This window comes from Polypterus senegalus, chromosome 4 (assembly GCF_016835505.1).
Source record: "Polypterus senegalus isolate Bchr_013 chromosome 4, ASM1683550v1, whole genome shotgun sequence".
NCBI lineage: Eukaryota > Metazoa > Chordata > Cladistia > Polypteriformes > Polypteridae > Polypterus > Polypterus senegalus.
This window is the reverse complement of record NC_053157.1, coordinates 4,168,758-4,188,754: the sequence shown is the minus strand read 5'-3', so window position 1 is coordinate 4,188,754 and position 19,997 is coordinate 4,168,758.

Genomic DNA, 19,997 nt, shown 5'->3' with positions numbered 1-19,997 from the left:
ATTGGCCTGCAGCAAATTCTAAAAATATAATGAAATATGGTCCATACACGAAACAAATTCTTAACTGTATTGTACTTCTTAGGTTTAACACAAGGCGGAGCAACTGTCTTGATCAAGGCAGTGTCTTCACAAACAAGGTTACCAAAAATGGCAGAACTAAAGAAACACACAATAGCAAGTGAGTGCAGAAAAATTCAGACACAGTGGGTAAAATGAATATTTCTTCCTAGAAGACAAGGGTAAGTGTGTCCATTTGATTGGCAATGAAACCATTGCAGTGACGAAAGAGTATTATGTGCATCAACACTGGTGCCAAGCGAGAACAGAAATCTAAGCAAATGGCAGCTAGTCTGCTGGCTCAACAACACTATTTTTTCTGTGCTAACAAAACACAAGAAAATGCCACATTAGCCAGTTACGAGGCAGCGCAACTCATTGTCTGACACGGGAAACCTTTCTCATAAAACAGTGCTTCGCTAAAGTCGCTGGAATAATGTTGCTTGTCCAGAAACACAGTGGTGAAGCGAATTGAAGATTTGTCAGGCTAACTAACTAACGTCAGCTAACTTAAAACAAAAAGCGTCAGATAAAGCTTGTGCTTTTGATTTTTACTCGATTGCATGTGATGAGAGCGCTTTGTAATATGATAAATTAAAACCCATTAATGGAGTGCAGTGATGCTGTTTTTTCTTTAAGCATATTCAATTATGAAGCATAATTTAACTATATTTGATTGATTTTGTTAGCTTAATACACAGGAGGTGAGGCAATATACCTCACCTCTAGTGGGTGGCCCAGCCCTTCATATAGTTCTCTGTATGTAGCCCCTAGTGAAAAACATTTGGACACCCCTGCTTTAAAGGATATAACCATGATTTGCTGTAAGGTACTTAAAATCCTGTTGCTGATTAGCACATTCATGGGAGAAATTCAATTTATTTTGTACAAAAATAAATAAAGCAAAGAGAACAAGAGACGAACACTACTTCCTCATTAGCCCCACACTGATAAAGAACAAAACCACACAAAATCAGTATACTTAGATGAAAAGAGTGAAATCTCCCACATTTGAATAAATTACATTAACGCATGTGTAACAAGATAGATAGTGTAGCAGACGACCAGGAAGCTTGCCCCACCGGGGGAAGGACTGGGAGAGGGGCAGTATATTCCCCTGGACACAAGAGGGCAGCCCCCCTGGATTCCATCAGAGGTGCCTGGATGGTTCCCGAGCCCTGGACTGCAGCACTTCCACCACACTAGGAAGTGCTGCTGGAAGATCATTAGGGAGCACATCCGGGTGTGCCATAAAAGGGGCTGCCTCACTCCATTCAGGGAGCCGGAGTCGGGTGGAAGAGGACGGAGCTTGCGACCGGAGGAGTAGAGGCAGCAGAAGAAAAGAAATACAAAAGAGACTGTGAGCTACATTGTGGTGTTTTGTTCGCTGTATGTGTTGTGTGCAATAAACAGGTGTGCTTTCGACATTTGGAGTCTGGGTCTGTCTGTGTCAAGTCTGATCTTTGACAGACAGATAGATAGATAGATAGACATAGACTGATAGATAGATAGATTGATATTTCCCCTTGGGAGAAATTTAATACTATTAAGAGTTTCAAGCTCAGAAAAGTCCCCCCACCCCTTGGTCTGGATTAAGTTGGCTTGAAACAGACATAAGTCGAGAAAGGGTCTAAAATGACAGGATAATGAATAGTATATGGAACAGCAGAAGAATGATAAGTAGTAAAAACATACAGAATACACCCAACCAGTATGGGCTACAAACTTTGAAATGAAACAAACTAATAAAAACACAGTATTTGCTCTGTCTGAGGTAGGTGGTTTTCCCTTCTAAATTTGATATAGTGCTTCTACTTCTGTTTAAAACAACAGACTGGCCCTTCTTCTCCTCACAACTAAATTTTTTAACTTCCTTCCTGGATAAACTCCTTCCCTTACTGCAAATGTGTGGTGTGAATCTGTCATTTGCCCCAATATTATTTTCATTGAATGTATGGTAAAGTCTCACTCCTCCACCAACAGATGCCAACAAATCACTAGACTTTTGCACATCTACACAAAAGAAAAACAGGCACAGACAATTAATGAAATAAATTATTAACATGACAATTTCTACAAAATTAAAAAATATATGAAAAAAATCAACTTTAACATCAGTTTCAAAATAAGATTATGAATGTGAGAATTACTCAGGACAACAGAATATTTTCAAGTGTGTTTCAAAATAAAACCCTACAAGATGCAACTCTAGTGTTAGCTTTTTATGGAGAGATGAAGAAAAGCCAGTTAATTCTTCATGCTACAAAAAATATATATAAATTAAATCTAAATATTAAATGTGGAACAACATTATGGGACAGCTGCTTGCATGTCACAACTGATTTGGTAACATTCTCAGAAAATCTTATTTCTTCAGAGTTCTGATGAATCAGAATCTATCAATATTTCTTAAGTATGTCACTCGGTGTTCAGAGCACAATCAAAACACTATCTTTCTCCTGCAAAGTAAAGTGGACAAGGCAATCATAAAAGATTAAGCAGGTGCTATGACGATCAACCAAATATAGAAGTGAATTCAAATAAGGAAATGTTTTCCATTTAATGAAACGTATTAAAATAAAGGCTCATGTCTAAGGAAAAAAATCTCATACTCATGACAAGAACATGAATACAGTATACCTGTATATTTGGAATAGAAAAGGTCAGTTAAATTTATTTCCTCAGTTTCGTAACTTCAGATTTAGTATGGTATCTGAATTCCTGTGACAGACTCTAACAAGAATAAATCATTTTCAAAGATTACTCATTTTTGCAAGGAAAACATATGGAAAGTACAGGAGTCCCAGTACTACAGATACAACTGAACACTTAATAGACATAACCATTTAAACAAAGATGACAGTACTTATGGCATTACAGTAGCCACTCACAGAAATGAAAGGAGGATGAAAGAAAATTGAGTGTCAGGATGCCCTGTCTGACAGGCTCTTTGACTTGGCGAGGACAGAAATACTATGCGTCCTGTTTCTTTTTTGACTGCACAGTGCTTATAGTCATGGTGCAGGTTAATGTTTATCCGACACACCCATGATACTCCACTGCTTCTGTTGATTTTTAATGCATCTGTACACTTGATTGATGAATAATACATTCTATTAAATACAAAGATACGGAACACTATAATACTAAATTTAATTTACATTACAACAAATTAAAACATAACTGCCTGCATCATCATTGTCTGCATGAAAGTGACTCCAAATGTGATTTTCCTTCATAGGTACAGTAAGTTGTGAGCATGGGCCTGACAGGACTGTCATGACTCACTGGTCCTGAAACATGCCAAAATGTGGGTGTGCTTCCTCTTCTCAGGTCCAGCAATGTACAGCTCTGTGTGGTGAATTGGGATGATGTAAAAAGGAAAAGATGTTGCTAATGAAAGTATGCACTGTGTTGTGAAAGCAGCCCAATCACTGTGTTCAGGTCTTCTGACCACTTATGGGTTATCATAATGGAGCATTAAAACTATTAAGACAAAGTGGCTTGTTTAAGACTCTGTGGAAATTGACAGTACACTTTATATGTAAATTTACCTGGCTACCCAAGTAAATTCTCCAATAGCCTGCAAACATCAAACAGATTAAGTACATCTGGAAAAGGATGAATTGAGAAAGAATACTTGGCCACAGTCAACATGGTCTTTTTTTTGGATTATCAGGTGAGGTTGACCGCTTTTTATTTATTTATTTATTTTTCATCTTTTAGCCCCAAGCTTCACTGATAAAGTACAGTAAGTACTTGACACAGGGTATGTTTGTCACGGGGTCTTTCACAGCTTTCATACTCATGAAAGGACACTACAGACTAAAATGAACTGCAAATCTGAAAGAAGAACTGATGTAGTAGGAGATCGGCATGGGGAGACAAGAAACCATTGGCCTCATGAGGCATAAAAACAATTATAATTTAGGTACATAAAACCAAAAGGAAACAGCAGAGAAGATATCTGCTACTGAACAATTCATGAACATGGTGATGTTGATAATACTTTCTTACTACAGGTATTTTTTTCTAGTAAATATAATACTGCACATAGCTGATATGGGATTATTACAGAGAAGGCACATTCAAGAGCCATTAACACCAGAGTTAACAATAATCAAAAAAAGCTGTGTGATGGCTCTAATGATTCTAGGGAATAAAATGAAGACATTTGTTAAACAAAACAAAATATTCGAAGTAGGGAGTCATTACAGTTTGGGATTCATTTTTTCGGAGCTATGAACATCAAATTAGTAAAGTCTATTGTTTACCTAGATGTATATTATCTTTGGGGCTTTCTTAAATCTACACAAAATGTACCAATTTAGCGCAAAAATACTTCACAGGAACAAATGGCATGAAGGTCTACACAAAGGAAAAATAAAAAAGTATACTGGCTTCTAAAAAATGTTTTCTCTGATACAGTATATTGTCATGTCACGGGCTACTACAGGAGAGACGGATGTAGATTAAGAAAATAAATGCATGATTTGATCCTTGGTATGAGGAAGATTAAATTTTGCTGAACCACAAAACTGCCTGGCTTACACTAGCAAAACAATATACTGAGGAAAAGGAAATACACAAGGAAAATAAGAATACTAAAACTAACAAAATTGTTTTAAATTAGTTACGCAGATTGGAAAATTGGTGTTTAGTTGAATGGATCTGTACATACAGTACCTCCCATTTAGAGATTATTTTCTGAAATTTGATTGTGTGGCTTTTATGTTTTACCACATTTGGACTATTCAGATGTAAGCTTTAGTAACCATTCTTTTGCCTTGCTTTTTAAATCTAAACCTTGAATGGTTTTAAATGAAGGACTAGATGTACTACTGAAATGATCAAACTGGATGACAAAATGTCTGATTGCTTCTGAGAGAAATGCAGAGAATTACTGAAAAGACACAGAATGAACATGGCTATGAATCCTTGTTTGATGCTTAACTTCTTCTTGAAAACTATATAGATAAAAGTTAACTTTGTGGTTACTGTAGACATTTTAACTTTTAAATTATTTTGCATCTTCTACTGGGGGGTCCCCTCCCAGTTTAGTATTAAATCTGCTATTTTTGTTTCAAATTTAAAATGATTGCATCTTGCCTGAAGATGGGGCCGAAGCTGCCTCGAAAGGCTACATATTATAATCTGTTCAGTTAGCCAATAAAATATGTAATTTTTTTTGACTTCTCATTGTTTAAAATGTAGAAAGTGAATTTGATTCGGCTTTACATATCTATCTGTCTATCTAATGCAAAGCTGACTGACTCACTCATTCACTCACCAACAAAAACACTATTTCCTGTTTAGTTAAAAAGCTGAAATTTGACAGGATGGTACACCTAGGCCAATATGTACTAACTAAGAAAGGACATTTTGATAACTCAATATTTAGGGGTGACATCCCCCTACTATGGTAAAACAAAATACTCTACAAAAAGAACTTCTCATACATTTGATTAACCATTGCCACTAAAACCAAGGCCCATTGTCTTGAGAATCAACACAGGGTAACAGAGCTAGTTGTAAAATATAATTGTACTAATACTACAGGAATTAGTTTTTATTTAAGTAGTTTCAAAAATATAAGGACAGATGGATGGAAAATAGATTTGTTATGCTTACCTGTTCTTTAATAAATTGTAAAGACTCATCTATTGATTGTAAGATATTATTAGATTCACTTTCAAATATTAAAACTTGCATCTCCAAAGTAAAGCAATGAAGAACTGAATTGTTGCAGGATGTCTGGAAAATAAAAACAATCTGGTTATGAAAATAAACAACTTAGTTTGAGTATGACAAGATTAGTTAACATGAACTGTAGGATTTTGCATCTCCTTAGTAAAATTACATGAACTTAAAATATAAATTGTGCATTTTTATTATTAAACAGCCTGCTTTAAAAATGGACAAATACTTGATGTTTGGTTACAATTATTTATAAAGAAGGAAGTAGAGTCTCATAAAATGATACTTTTAGTTATTATGGTAAGATATTTCATATTTTCCAAGTTGACAGATGAGGATAATATCCTAAATCAGACCTGATGTCCTTTTTATTCACTCAATCAAACATATAGTGAACGTTGTGCTCTGTATTTTTTCAGAACCACTTAAAAATCCAAACTTCATTCTTACATAGAAGTAACTTCCTGGACAAATGTTTTTTATTCATCACTCTTACTGTAAGTAAACAACAATTTAGCTGTAGTATTATCACAAATACAGAGAACAATGAAATCCTTACATGTGCTTCAATCATCATAATTTTATTTTATTTAACATCATATTTATCAAATAACTAAGCCACAACACTTATCCTTGAATCCTCAAACTGCACTGAATTATCAACCATTTTCAATAATACTCTAGATCTGAAAATATGCCACCGATTAGTTCATACAAACCTTTAATAGTACAGACTTTGCTAGTAATATCTGCAAAGTTTAACAAGAAACCTTAATGTAGTATTGCTCCCTGACAATAAAGCAGAACGTGCAACTTCTTCATGATATTCTTCTGTGATCACAGTCACTACCTCATGTGTTATCTTTGTTCATAATCAAATTTAAGCACACTTACTAAGGATTGCATTCCAAGTTCCCCGTCCCCCAACCCCTACCCCTAACCAGAATCTACCTGACAAATATTTGGATAAAAGTTCAATATTAGCTAGCTGAGTAGATATTATATAATATATAATTTAGACTTGGCGGCATGGTGGCGCAGTGGGTAGCGCTGCTGCCTCGCAGTTAGGAGACCTGGGTTCGCTTCCTGGGTCCTCCCTGTGTGGAGTTTGCATGTTCTCCCCATGTTTGTGTCGGTTTCCTCCCACAGTCCAAAGACATGCAGGTTAGGTGCATTGGCGATTCTAAATTGTCCCTAGTGTGTACTTGGGGTGTGTGTGTGCCCTGCGGTGGGCTGGCGCCGTGCCTGGGGCTTGTTTCCTGCCTTGCGCCCTGTGTTGGGTAGGATTGGCTCCAGCAGACCCCCAGTGACCCTGTAGTTAGGATACAGCGGGTTGGATAATGGATGGATGGATGATTTAGACTTTGGGATTAGTGTGTTTTACATGAAAACACAATTTCCTTATACAAACTTTGGATGTAATAATAAAACACAAATACAGTAAAACTCTGCATCAACATATCCCACAATATGTTTCCCTTCTCACAAGCTGTTTAATTGTGTCATTCGGTCATCTGTGATATGCTGCTAACAAAAAAACACAACTAATCTCTTAGGTTTGTTTCTTAATGGGGGATATGAAGAGATCTCAAAACCAACTACATAAAACTTAACTGTAACCTCTTACTTGTCTCACTCTCTCTATTGTACCCTATATATTCAACCTTAGGGACATCTGTCAGCAAGCTGTGTCTCTGACTGGGAATGTCTTTACTTTCACTCCTTTTGGCCAGTAAGATTAGCATGTATCATGAATATTAATGGAAGCAGTTAAGGAAAAGCTCAGGCAGCATGTCTAAAACCGGTATATTAGCAAATACAGTAGATTCAGAAAGCATCCAGACTCCATTTTTTTCTCCATATCCTTTTTTCTTTAATTATCCTTGAAATATTTCTGGAGTCCACCTGTGGCAAATTAAATTAATTGGACACTGTTTCGACATGCACATGTGCACCTGTGTTGTAGAAGGTCCCACAATTCACATTGCATGTCAGGAAAACACCAAGACATGAAGTTTAAGAAACTCTATGATGACTCCACGATCAAACTGTGCTGAGGCACAGGTGAGGGCAAGGATTTTAAACATAAAGCTTTGACTGTTCCCAGGAGTTCGGTGACCTCCATAATTGTAAAATGGAAATTGTCACGATTTTCCCCAGAGTTGGCTGCATGGCTAAACTGAGTTAACTGGGGAGGTAACCAAGAACGGAATTGTTACTCTACCAGAGTTTCAGAAGTCCTCTGCTGAGATGGGATAAGCTGTTGGAAGGAGGACCACCTCAACAAAATTCAGTCTGTTTAGTTAGACAAAAGCTGCTCTTGAAATAAAAGGAAAATGTCAGCATTTAAAGGACTCTGAGATCATGAGAAAGAAGATTATCTAGCCTGATGAGACAAAAATATTAGATTTGAACATGTATCAAGTTTTCTGAAACTTGAAAATACACCTTAGGTGAAGTACCTTGGAGTCATTTATAGTGGTCATTCAGACAATGTACAGAAGTGATCAGGAAGGCTAATAAGATGTTCATTTACAGTATATATACCAGGACAGACTACAAGTCAAGGGAGTTTGTACAGTTTTGGTCTCCATATGAGAAAAAAAACAAAGTGCTTTTTCTGTAAAGGGCAGAGGGGCTTGTTAATGATAAGGATCGGGAGGAAACGTTTCAAGTTCATAACTAGGAAGTCAAAACAACCTTGTAAACAAAATTATAACGCAAACCAAAAATCTAAATCCTTAAACAAAAACCACGTCGTTTACTACCAGAACAACAACAAAAGAAATAAAGCACAGAAAACTCTCAAAACTCAGATCTTGGGTAATTAATAGATGCATGCACCGACCTTTAAATGAGGTTGGTTACAAACAGCTCATCTCCCAATACCTTCTGTGCAAAATCTTCAATATAACCACAAAGCAGAATAACAGAAAATGGTGGTACCCAATATTGCACTGCAAAATATGATAAAAATGATAACTTTTCTTAGGAGTCTTTGAAAATTAATACAGCATAAACAAAAGAAAAATAGATATACAAGAGGAAAAAAAGCAAAAGTGGATTGAGATTCTTCTTCACTGCACTTTCAGAACATATGGCCTAGTGATGCTGGAGCTAGACGGGAAAGACTGCAAATCGGATCCTGCCTTGAGTACACTGCAAATGAGATAGATGTGATCGATGAAAAACATGAATTATGGGCAGCTTGGCGCATATAGAGCTAGAATGTATTCTATGTATTCTGAAATGCTAACTGAAAGTTGGGTAGATCTCCTTTAACAACAACAAAAAAAAAGCATAGCTGGAAATTAAATTTGGAGCGCAAGTGTTTATGAGACACAATAGGTTGTCTATATATAAAGTTCTCCAAGTGTCTCAATTACAAGCATCTTAAATAGGTTAAATACTCAGAAGGTTTGAGAAGGTGGAAAAAGGCGATTATTATGTACAGTATAGGAGAAACAGATATGAACTTCTGTACCTTGAAATATGTCCTGCATTACTTCTATACTTCAAGTAATTGGTGGATGACTGAAATACTGGTAAAATGACAATAGTCATTAGTCATCATAGTTACTATTGACTAGAACACAGAGCAAGGCATACCCAGAGGATTAAGAAGATTTATTTCCTATTGAAAACCTGATTAGTGTGAATTAATTTATTGTGCATATATTTTTAGCCCAGTAGTAAAATGGAAATTAGGCAGTGCCATGCCACCTTCTGCTTTAGATCTCTGTAGAGTCGTCTTTCAGATGCATGGCTGTTTCGATTCCAGATTAATAATTTTTATGATCAAGCCTAATTTCTTAAAGGATAATTTGCTGATGTATACAGGTATTTTATGGAATAGATATTAGAACAATTAGAACAATTAGAACAATCTAGACGAGAACAGGCCATTCAGCCCAACAAAGCTCGCCAGTCCTATCCACTTGTTTCCTCCAAGAAAACATCAAGTCGAGTTTTGAAAGTCCCTAACGTCTTACTGTCTACCACACTACTTGGTAACTTATTCCAAGTGTCTATCGTTCTTTGTGTAAAGAAAAACTTCCTAATGTTTGTGCGAAATTTACCCTTAACAAGTTTCCAACTGTGTCCCCGTGTTCTTGATGAGCTCATTTTAAAATACAAGTCTCGATCCACTGTACTAATTCCCTTCATAATTTTAAACACTTCAATCATGTCACCTCTTAATCTTCTTTTGCTTAAACTGTAAAGGCCCAGCTCTTTTAATCTTTCCTCATAATTCAACCCCTGTAGACCTGGAATCAGCCTAGTCGCTCTTCTCTGGACCTTATCTAGTGCTGCTATGTCCTTTTGTAGCCTGGAGACCAAAACTGCACACAGTACTCAAGATGAGGCCTCACCAGTGCATTATAAAGGTTGAGCATAACCTCCTTGGACTTGTACTCCACAGATCGTGCTATATAACCTAACATTCTGTTAGCCTTCTTAATGGCTTCTGAACACTGTTTGGAAGTTGATAGCTTGGAGTCCACTATGACTCCTAAATCCTTCTCATAAGGTGTACTCTCGATTTTTCGACCGCCCATTGTGTATTCAAACCTAATATTTTTACTTCCTATGTGTAATACTTTACATTTACTGACATTAAATTTCATCTGCCACAAATCTGCCCAAGCCTGTATGCTATCCAAGTCCTTCTGTAATGATATAACGGATTCCAAATTATCTGCTAATCCACCTATCTTGGTATCATCTGCAAACTTAACCAGCTTGTTACTTATATTCCTATCTAAATCATTTATATATATTAAAAATAGCAGCGGCCCTAGCACTGACCCCTGTGGAACACCACTCTTAACATCAGCCAGTTCTGATGAGGTTCCTCGCACCATCACCCTCTGCTTCCTGTGTCTGAGCCAATTCTGCACCCATCTAAAAACATCACCCTGAATTCCCACTTCTTTTAACTTGATGCCCAACCTCTCATGTGGCACCTTATCAAATGCTTTCTGAAAGTCCAGATAAATAATATCATAAGCTCCACTTTGATCGTATCCTTTTGTTGCCTCCTCATAGAATTCCAACATGTTAGTAAAACACGACCTCCCCTTCTGAACCCATGCTGACTGTTCAGAATAACTCCTGTCCTTGTCATGTGTTGCTCAATCTTATCCTTAATAATTCCTTCCATTAATTTTCCTGTGATGCTTGTTAAGCTTACTGGCCTATAGTTGCTTGGATCTGCCCTGTCACCCTTTTTATATAATGGGATGATATTTGCCATTTTCCAGTCCTTTGGAATCTCTCCAGTGCACAGTGACTTCCTAAAAATATGTGTCAAGGGTTTATATATGTACTCACTAGCCTCCTTAAGAACACGAGGATAAATATTATCTGGGCCTGGTGATTTGTTTGATTTCATCTTATTTAATCTGAGCAGCACTTCTCCCTCTACAATTTCCAAATCCCTCAGTACCTCCTTAGTAGTTGTGTTTACCTCTGGCAGGTTATCCACTTGCTCACTTGTAAACACCTCAGAAAAATGTAAGTTTAGGGCATCTGCTATTTCATTGTCTGTATCTTTTAATTCCCTTTACTATTCCTGATGAACTTGACCTCCTCCTTAACTGTTCTTTTACTACTAAAATACTGAAAGAATCTCTTGGGGTCTTCTTTGCCTTATCTGCTATATTCCTCTCCAACTGTCTTTTAGCCTCTCTGATATCCTTCTTAATGGTTGCCCTCATGTTCTCATATGCGCACGGTTCTCTTTGCAGTCATTAGTCTTATATGCCTTATACAGCAGTTTTTCCTTTGCAACTTCTTTTTAAATCTTTATTAATCCATCGTGGAGATTTTTTAGTTTCCTATTACTTCCAAATTTAGGTATGTATCTGTCCTGCATTACATGTAAAACATTTTTAAACCTGTTCCACTGCTCCTCGACTGTCTCCACATTTAAAAGCTTATCCCAGTCTATCCTACTTAGACTTTGTCGCATCTGCTCAAAATTAGCCCTACTAAAGTTCAACTTAACAATTTTAGTCTTTGCATCTGTACTCTTACAAAATACTGAGAATTGTATTACATTATGGTCACTTGACCCTAGTGGTTCAATCACCTCTACACCCTCAATTCTATCCTGATTATTACAGAATACTAAATCCAGATAGGCTTCACCCCTTGTTGGTGCTTTAACATGCTGTGTTAAAAACAGTCGCTGATTACTTCTAAAACTCCTGCTCTTGTGCTCCTCCATCTGTAAGGTTATCCCAGTTAATATTTGGATAATTAAAGTCCCCATGACTATAATATCCCCTGTAAACTTGCCTTTTGATATTACTAAAAGATGTGTGTTGAAATTACTGTCTGAATTGGGTGGTCTATAACACACTCCTAAAATGAGACCTTTTTCCCTAATATTTTCCAGGCGAAGCCACATGTCCTCACTAAGATGGGGCTCATCATCCAACTGAAGATGACTTACATTTAATTCCTGTTTGGCATAAACAGCAACCCCACCTCCTTTTCTGTTCTGTCTATCCTTCCTAAAAAATGTGTATCCCTCTATGTTACACTCATCCCCATCTTTGTTATTTAGCCAGGTTTCCGTTATTGCTATAATATCATAATTGTGCTCTGCTACATACAACTCCAACTCACTTACCTTATTTTTGATACTTCTAGCATTAAGGCAAGCTATTTTTAATGTGTTAATCCTTCTATCTTTACGTGTTTGCTTAAAATTTACATTACTATGCATTTTTATTTCTACACCATTGTTTGTTCTTCCATGTATAGATCTAAATCTGGCCTGTCCTAAACTCCCTGCCCCCCCATTCCCTAGTTTAAACAATCCTCGACTAGCCTACACATACGCCTCCCCAATACATTGGTGCCCCTCCGGTTCAGATGTAACCCGTCACGGCGGAACAGGTCCCATCTGTTCCAAAAGGAGTCCCAATGCCCCATAAACCTATACCCTTCTACCCTGCACCAAGATTAATAGACTGTGGCTTTTAGCGAGCACCCCTAAGCCCTAAACCTCAGACACAATTGCATAGACAAGACCCAGGTTCACAGTTAATGTATTTATTTAACACAAGTACTTTTTCAGAGGATTATTTTGTAATTGCCCAAAACAAATAACTCCTTTTGTTTTCCTTCGCTCTCCTGTTACACTTCACTCCTCTACTTGATGCTCATTTTTTTCTTTTCTGGAAGCACCTCCTTGTCAGATGAAACCATCCTAGTTGTTCAGCAGTTAATTTCCAACTGCCCCTAATAGCTACCACAGAACCTGGCAAGGCATCCCTACAGGGATTGTTTAAAAAATGATTCTGGATGGATTTGCAAAGTTTTGTTTTTAAGGAGTTAACATTGTATTTAAAGTTTAAGAACTTTAATACTATGTAACAGAAACATGGAAAAAGTATTTATTTATTATAAAAGTATTAATTTTGCACAAAGTTCATATTCATAAGTGAAAATGGTCAGAGAATACTCCCTCTTTCAACAGCTTTGAGGTGAATTATATATCTTAAGTCTATAAAAGGTTTCACAAATGCAGAAACAAAGAAATTGTTTAAATTGTGCAAAAATATAATATGGTTACTTAAATGTACAATTTATATTTGCTACAAAATCTAATAATATTATTGCCATCAACATTATCTACAGTATACAAGTTGAGAAGTATAGAATAATAATTAATAAATCAGTTGTCTTTCAAACTTACAGAGGCTTCGGTCTCACCAAAAAAAAATCTCTCTTTAACACTAGAATTCCTGAAGCCTACGAACAAACTTGTAAACTCGGCCCACCTTAAATCCCTTCACACCTCTCCATTCAGCGTCTCTTGTTTTTGTAAATGTGTCAATAAGCACAAGCAGCCTGCTATATCATCCCCCCACCACTGCAGAAAGGGAAAAAAGCTCTCTCAGCTCAAGCCTTGTTTATCTGGGAGTGAGGTACCGGGAGCTGTGTAGGGTAAATAATATCTTATCGGAGGCAGACTGGAAGGATGACGCCGCCCGACCTGTTGCTGCATCCAAATGGTGCCATCTTTCACCTTTACGCCTGCTGCAGCTGCATTGTTCTTATGTGTGAGTAGACGTTTCTGGCAGGGAGGGCTTCTGTTCTATTTCTCTGATGTAGAACCCGCATCCTAATCTATAGCTTGTCTTTATTCGAAAACAGCAGTGTCAGATCAGGGGGAGCGTGAACGTGACTGAAAGAATAAAACTGAATTTAAAAAAAAAAATGATAACCTTTACAAGTACCATACATTTACACAGGCTGTTACAGACTCAAATCAAATGTATGTTTTTATTGTATAATAGTAACAATAAGAGCAATTCACTACTCAAAGTGTTTATTTTGTGACACGGCAAGGCTCGAAGCGTGACCTCTTGATTATGAATCAGCAGTTCTTACCATTGTACTACCAAAGCATTCGTGTCAATGAAGTACACTAAACCAATTTCTTTATCTTCGGTTATATTCTTGAATATGCTTGCACTTGTTTGGTTATACTTGTACCTTTTGTGAAAGTGTTTATTTGATATTTGGACTTCAGTCTTCACAATTATACACTTCATATCAAAATTTTGTCTTTTGGGTATGTGTTCAACATTTCTTACATTTCCTGTCATCCTACTCTTGCACAGATCTTTGTAGACACGGAACACAGGTGAAATGCATGTCTTCCAAATAACAATATATTATTTACTCTATACAGCTCCAGATACCTGCAGAAAAGCAAGGCTTGAGCTGATAGATCTTTTTGCCCTTTCTGCAGCAGTAGGGGGGATGGGATAGCAGGCTGATTGTGCTTACTGACACATTTACAAAACAAAAGACACTGAATGGAGAGGTACGAAGGGATTTAAGGTGGGCCGGAATTACTAGTTTTTTCGTAGGCTTCAGGAATTCTAGTGTTAAATGGCCCAAAACTCAGTTGATTTAATCTTCATGACAACTCACCTAAACTTTGGGGCACTGCACCCAACTTTTATACCGTTTAAAGAAAAAACCCACAAAACAAAATTGTACCTGCTTTAAACGCCCACATTTCAGCCGAATGCTGTAAGAATAATATGTTAAAATATATATCTTGTAGTGTGCGCCCGGGGCCTTTGCCCTGCTGGGATGCCTCCATGCTTGAAGGACAGGGGGAGCAAGCATATTCAGAACGTTACCTCCCCCGGAGCAGTAGGTGGCACCCCCCCTAGATTGCAGCGGTGCCTCTGACTCCCGCAGGGCTCCATGGGAGTTGGAGCCACACCCAGAAGTGCTCCCGGAATTAGGTCATCAAGCACCTTGAGCATTTTATGGTGCGTTATAAAAGGAGCCAGCAGCCACTACTCAGAAAGCCAGAGTCAGGAGGAGGAAGACGAAACTTGCTGGGAGTGGAGGAGAAAAAGAACGAGTATTGTGTTGAGTTCTGCTGTGCAGTGCTTGTGCTGGGAACTGTGTTCTCCTTGTGGGAAACAGCTTAAGGTGTTTCCCGCGTGAAAAATAAATTTAAAAAATGTGTGCAACTAGAACTTGTGTCCCAAGCTTGTCTGTGTCAGGCTGAGGCGACAGAGCCAGCCTGGTGGTACACAATATAAACTTATAGACATATTTAATCATTTTTACCTCCTGGATCAGTGAGAGATAGAATCTACCCCAGCAGCAATACAGACCAAGCCATAAACTCTCCAATGGGTCAACAGGCAACACAGAGAATATGTACACCAGAATTCACACTTGGTTCAATTACCAATGGCAAAGGGCTTGACTACAAGTCTTTAAGGTCTAGGAAGAAAATGCAAATGAACAGAGGAGAACTCATACAGAGTATACAAAGCCATTTTGAATCAAATCCAAGGATCGGGTGCTGCAATACTGCAGCAATACTTACTGTACCCCTGAAAGCTAAAACAAATGGAAACTGATAAGTATAATCAAAAGCTGTTCATAATTACTAGCATGTTTTTTTGCTAGTTTTCAAATTATAGTAATAGTAGTGTTCACCATCTAGCTTTCTAGTGTGGCCCCCGGCCGGGGCTGGAGCCCGGCCGGGACGCCCAGGAGGACGTGAGGAGGGCTTGTGCCTCCTCCAGACCCATGAGGGCGTCCGTCCTGGTTCTGTTGGGGGCCACGGGTTGAGGGCATGGAAGCCCTTCCCTGTAGGGGCCCGTGGTCACCGCCAGGCGGCGCCCCGATGCCGGTTTATCCCGTGCGGTTGCCGGTCGGGGCTGGAGCCCGGCCGGGACGCCTTGGAGGACCGGAGGAGGGCGAGTGCCTCCTCCAGACAGAGTGGGGGCGTCCGTCCTGGTTAGGCAGGGGGCTCGGGTACAGGGCTTTGAAGCCCAGCCCTGTAGGGACCCGTGGCCACCGCCAGGCGGCGCCCCGGTGCCTAATTATCCCGGGAGCCCGGCACTTCCGCCACACCAGGAAGTGCCGGGGGGAAGACTTTGTGTGGCACCCGGAGAGCTGCCAGGAAGACAGCCGACACTTCCGCCACGCTTGGGCGGGGCTAAGGACGGAACACCTGGGGCTCATCCGGGAGCCTTATTTAAGGGGCCGCCTCCCTCCAGTCATTGGTGGAAGTCGGGAGGAAGCAGACTGAGCTGGAGAGCGAGGACAGGAGGCGGCCAGGAAGGCACTAAGGACTGTGGGCCTGGACTTTTGGGGAATTCGGTGCGAGAAGGCACTGGGGGTGCACGTGAGCAAAGACCTTGTATATAGTGTATATAAATAAACGGTGTGTGGGTGCAAATATGTCGTCCGTCTGTCTGTGCTGGGGCCAGCGTTCACACTAGATAAAAACCTATTACATCATACCTCTGATTTTCATTTTTTCACACCGACACTCTATCAACCACAACATGGAAATACAAGAAAGATGTGGCAATTGTTTTTAATGCAAAAATAAAATGACCAACACTTACATTTTCAATATTTTCAACATGTGGTGTGTATAAATTGTCATTATTATCCTGTAAAGAAAGAACATAAGAACATTGAGCTTAAATAATTTGCAGTATTTAAATGTAAATTATTTTCATGAATTAGCTGAGACAAATCAGATGTTATGTAATATTTAGACAGCTGGCAAGACATTAGATGTACTGAGCTGGAATTAGATATGTTTAAAAAAAACATCCATGCCTTTCAGTTATTATTAAAACACGGATAACAAAATGTATAACCTTTATGTTATTTTTAAATCATAGGCAGCAAAAACTGTAGACTTACTGGCAGACTGAGTAAGTAGCTTCTGATATGTCTGTATCAGACCAGTAGGAATCTATACATTTTTATACAATACCAAATAGGAAGAAAAACCTATCACAAAAGAAGCTTGCAAAGCAAACACATGTACATATTTTATTTTCCATGGGGTGTGCAATATATATGTGTCAAAATGTAAACAAAAACTCAAATAGGATAAATCAGTCTCAAAGTCCCCATTTGGACTACATACACGCCTTTATGGCATTGGTATTCCCGGATCACAGTGGCCTCTTTCAGCAGGATAATGCACTCTTCCAGATTGCAAAAAATGTTCAGGAATGGTTTGAGGAGCATGACAAAGACTTCAAAGTGTTGACATTTTCCCCAAATTCCCCGATCTAAACGCACATCTGTAGGATGTGCTGGAAAAACAAGTCTGATCTATTAAGGCTCCACCTTTCAACTTAACAGGACGTAGAGAATCTGCAGCTAATGACTTGGTGCTAGGTACCACAGGACACCTTCAGAGGTCTTATGGAGTCCATCCCTAAATAGGTCCCAACTGTCTTGGATCTACACAATATCAGGCAGGTGGTTTTAATGTTGTGGCTGATCAGTGTATATAATGTGCTAATTGTTTTAAATGCAGGCAAGATTGCAAAACTGAAAAAAAATGATCAACACTTACATTTTCAACATCTGGTGGACATAAACTGTCCTGTAAAACAAACAGAATAACATGGAACCTACCGCATGACACCGTACATTTTAGATAGCAGTCAGAAAATTAAATTTATTGAACTTAAATGAGATATATAAACATAGGCATCCTCACCTTTTTGTTATTCTTAAACCATAGCCATCAAAAATGATAGACTTGCTGGTGTACTGAGTGGGTAACATCTGACACATCCATAACAGGCGGGTAGGAATCTATATATTTTTATGTAACAACAGTCATGCAGAACCCTATCACAATGGGCTTTACAATGCAAACACATGTACAATTAGGTCTTAACAAGATCATTTCATAAATGGCATATTAAAATGAAACAAATATACAGAAACAATGTCATTATAGAAGAATAGGAAAACAAATCAGTATACAGTCAGGCACATAAGTTTGTGAACACACAGTTTATATTTGCTTTCATCATATAATGACATAAAATGTCAAGTTCATTTGGGGTATTTTGGGCTATTGTGATTTCTGGTATGATGTTCTGATTAATTACTGGTAGAAATGTCATATTGTTTACCAGCAAATTATTAAATTTACATTTGACTAAAAAACAAACAGGTAGACTGGAATGCATATTATTTTGAGTGTGTATATAACTATTATAGAATAAATTTTGTTAAACATTGTTTAGGTCAGGTCAGCTTGGGAAGCATGCACTGGTACAGTATATAAAATCATCACATTCAAATATTAACAGTTTCCACACACCCAAGGACCATCCTTCCTACATTTACGACACGTGTACTTGTTGCCGTGTACACACCTCTCTGTGCTATGGTTTCTATTACACTGAATGAGCACCTGACACTGTACTTTCTTCCCTGGGGGAAGGTCCCGCATCAGAGAATTTCCAGTTCCTGCATAAATTCACACCCGATCTGACGCTGTTCGTTTTCAAATAATATTGCATTAGTGCGATTATATTTTCACATATATTGTCTCTTTCTTTCAGATGTGTAATATAAACCACAGCATAGAGAGAAGTGTGTACACTGCTTCTTACAGGAAAAGGCGATGGAAAAAGTGCACTTGAATAAAACTGCACTTTTGTTATACTTTTACACCAATATATGTTCCTGTGTTTGAACGACACAGGCAGATGGGGAGTGTCTGATGATATAGCGCCGAAGTTACTGGTCTTTACCATTCTTTCCTCTGCATGTCCTGGAGTACAAAAGAAACAGCATACAGCAACATGCGGGGACTGGCAGGAACACTCAATAAAACTGAATAAAAAGAAAAGCAAGTGACGGTAAGATACGAAGAAGGCAGCTTCGCTAGCGTTTGTGTGTCAGAACTCGGGGGCGGGGGGATGTTTGTATGCATCGTGGTACACTGCAGAGCTATAGCGCGTCTTTAGTGAAAACAGCCGTGTCAGATGGGGTTGTATGGATTGATTCTGAACGCGACTGAGAGAATGAAAAGTGAATTAAAAAAAAAAGCTAACCTTTACAAGGATCATAAATTGCACCGGCTGTTACAGACTGAAATCAAATGTATGCTTTTATTCTAAAACAGTAAGACTAAGAGCAGTTTACTTCTCAAAACGGAGGGGCGCAGGATCGAACTCGTGACCTCATGATTCCCAAGCGGGGGCTGAGTCTATTGAACCATGGAGGCAGTTACAATAAAGTGGTGTCAATGTCGCATGTTTGCGGCTTTTGTTTCTGCAGTTATATTTTTGAATAAAAGCGCAATTGTGTTATTCTTGTGAAAATGTTTCTTTGCTATTTGGACTTCAGGCTTCATACATTATATAGTTTATGCCTACATTTTGTCATCTACTACTAGAATATAAAAAACGTTTCTGTTTTAACAATGTGTTGACACAGATTACTGTAGAAACGGAACAGACATGAAATGCGTGTGTTCCAAACAACGATCTATTATTTCCACTCTAAAACTCCACTTCACTCCCAGATACTCAATGAAGGCATGAGCTGGGAGAAGTTCGCGCACGTTCTAAATTGGTGGAGGGGTGGAATAGCCGGCTGCTCCAAGCTTCTCTTTATCAGCACATTTAGAAGACAAAGGGCGCTGGTAAGAGGCGTGAAGGGATTTAAGAAGCAGTTTAAGGTGGGACGGAATTACGAGTTTTTTCGTAGGCTCTGGTAATTCTAGTGTTAAAGGCCTGGGTCTTATGTTTTTATTAGGACACTTGCAAGCCCAGACACTGAGACTCCTCGCTCAGTCCGATTGCCCCGATCAGGGCCTCCATTGACCCTGCGAAGATCACAGCATCGATGGCAAAGTCAAGATCAGTTAATCTCTCTTCACCAACAAATGCCCCACAGCCGCTGGA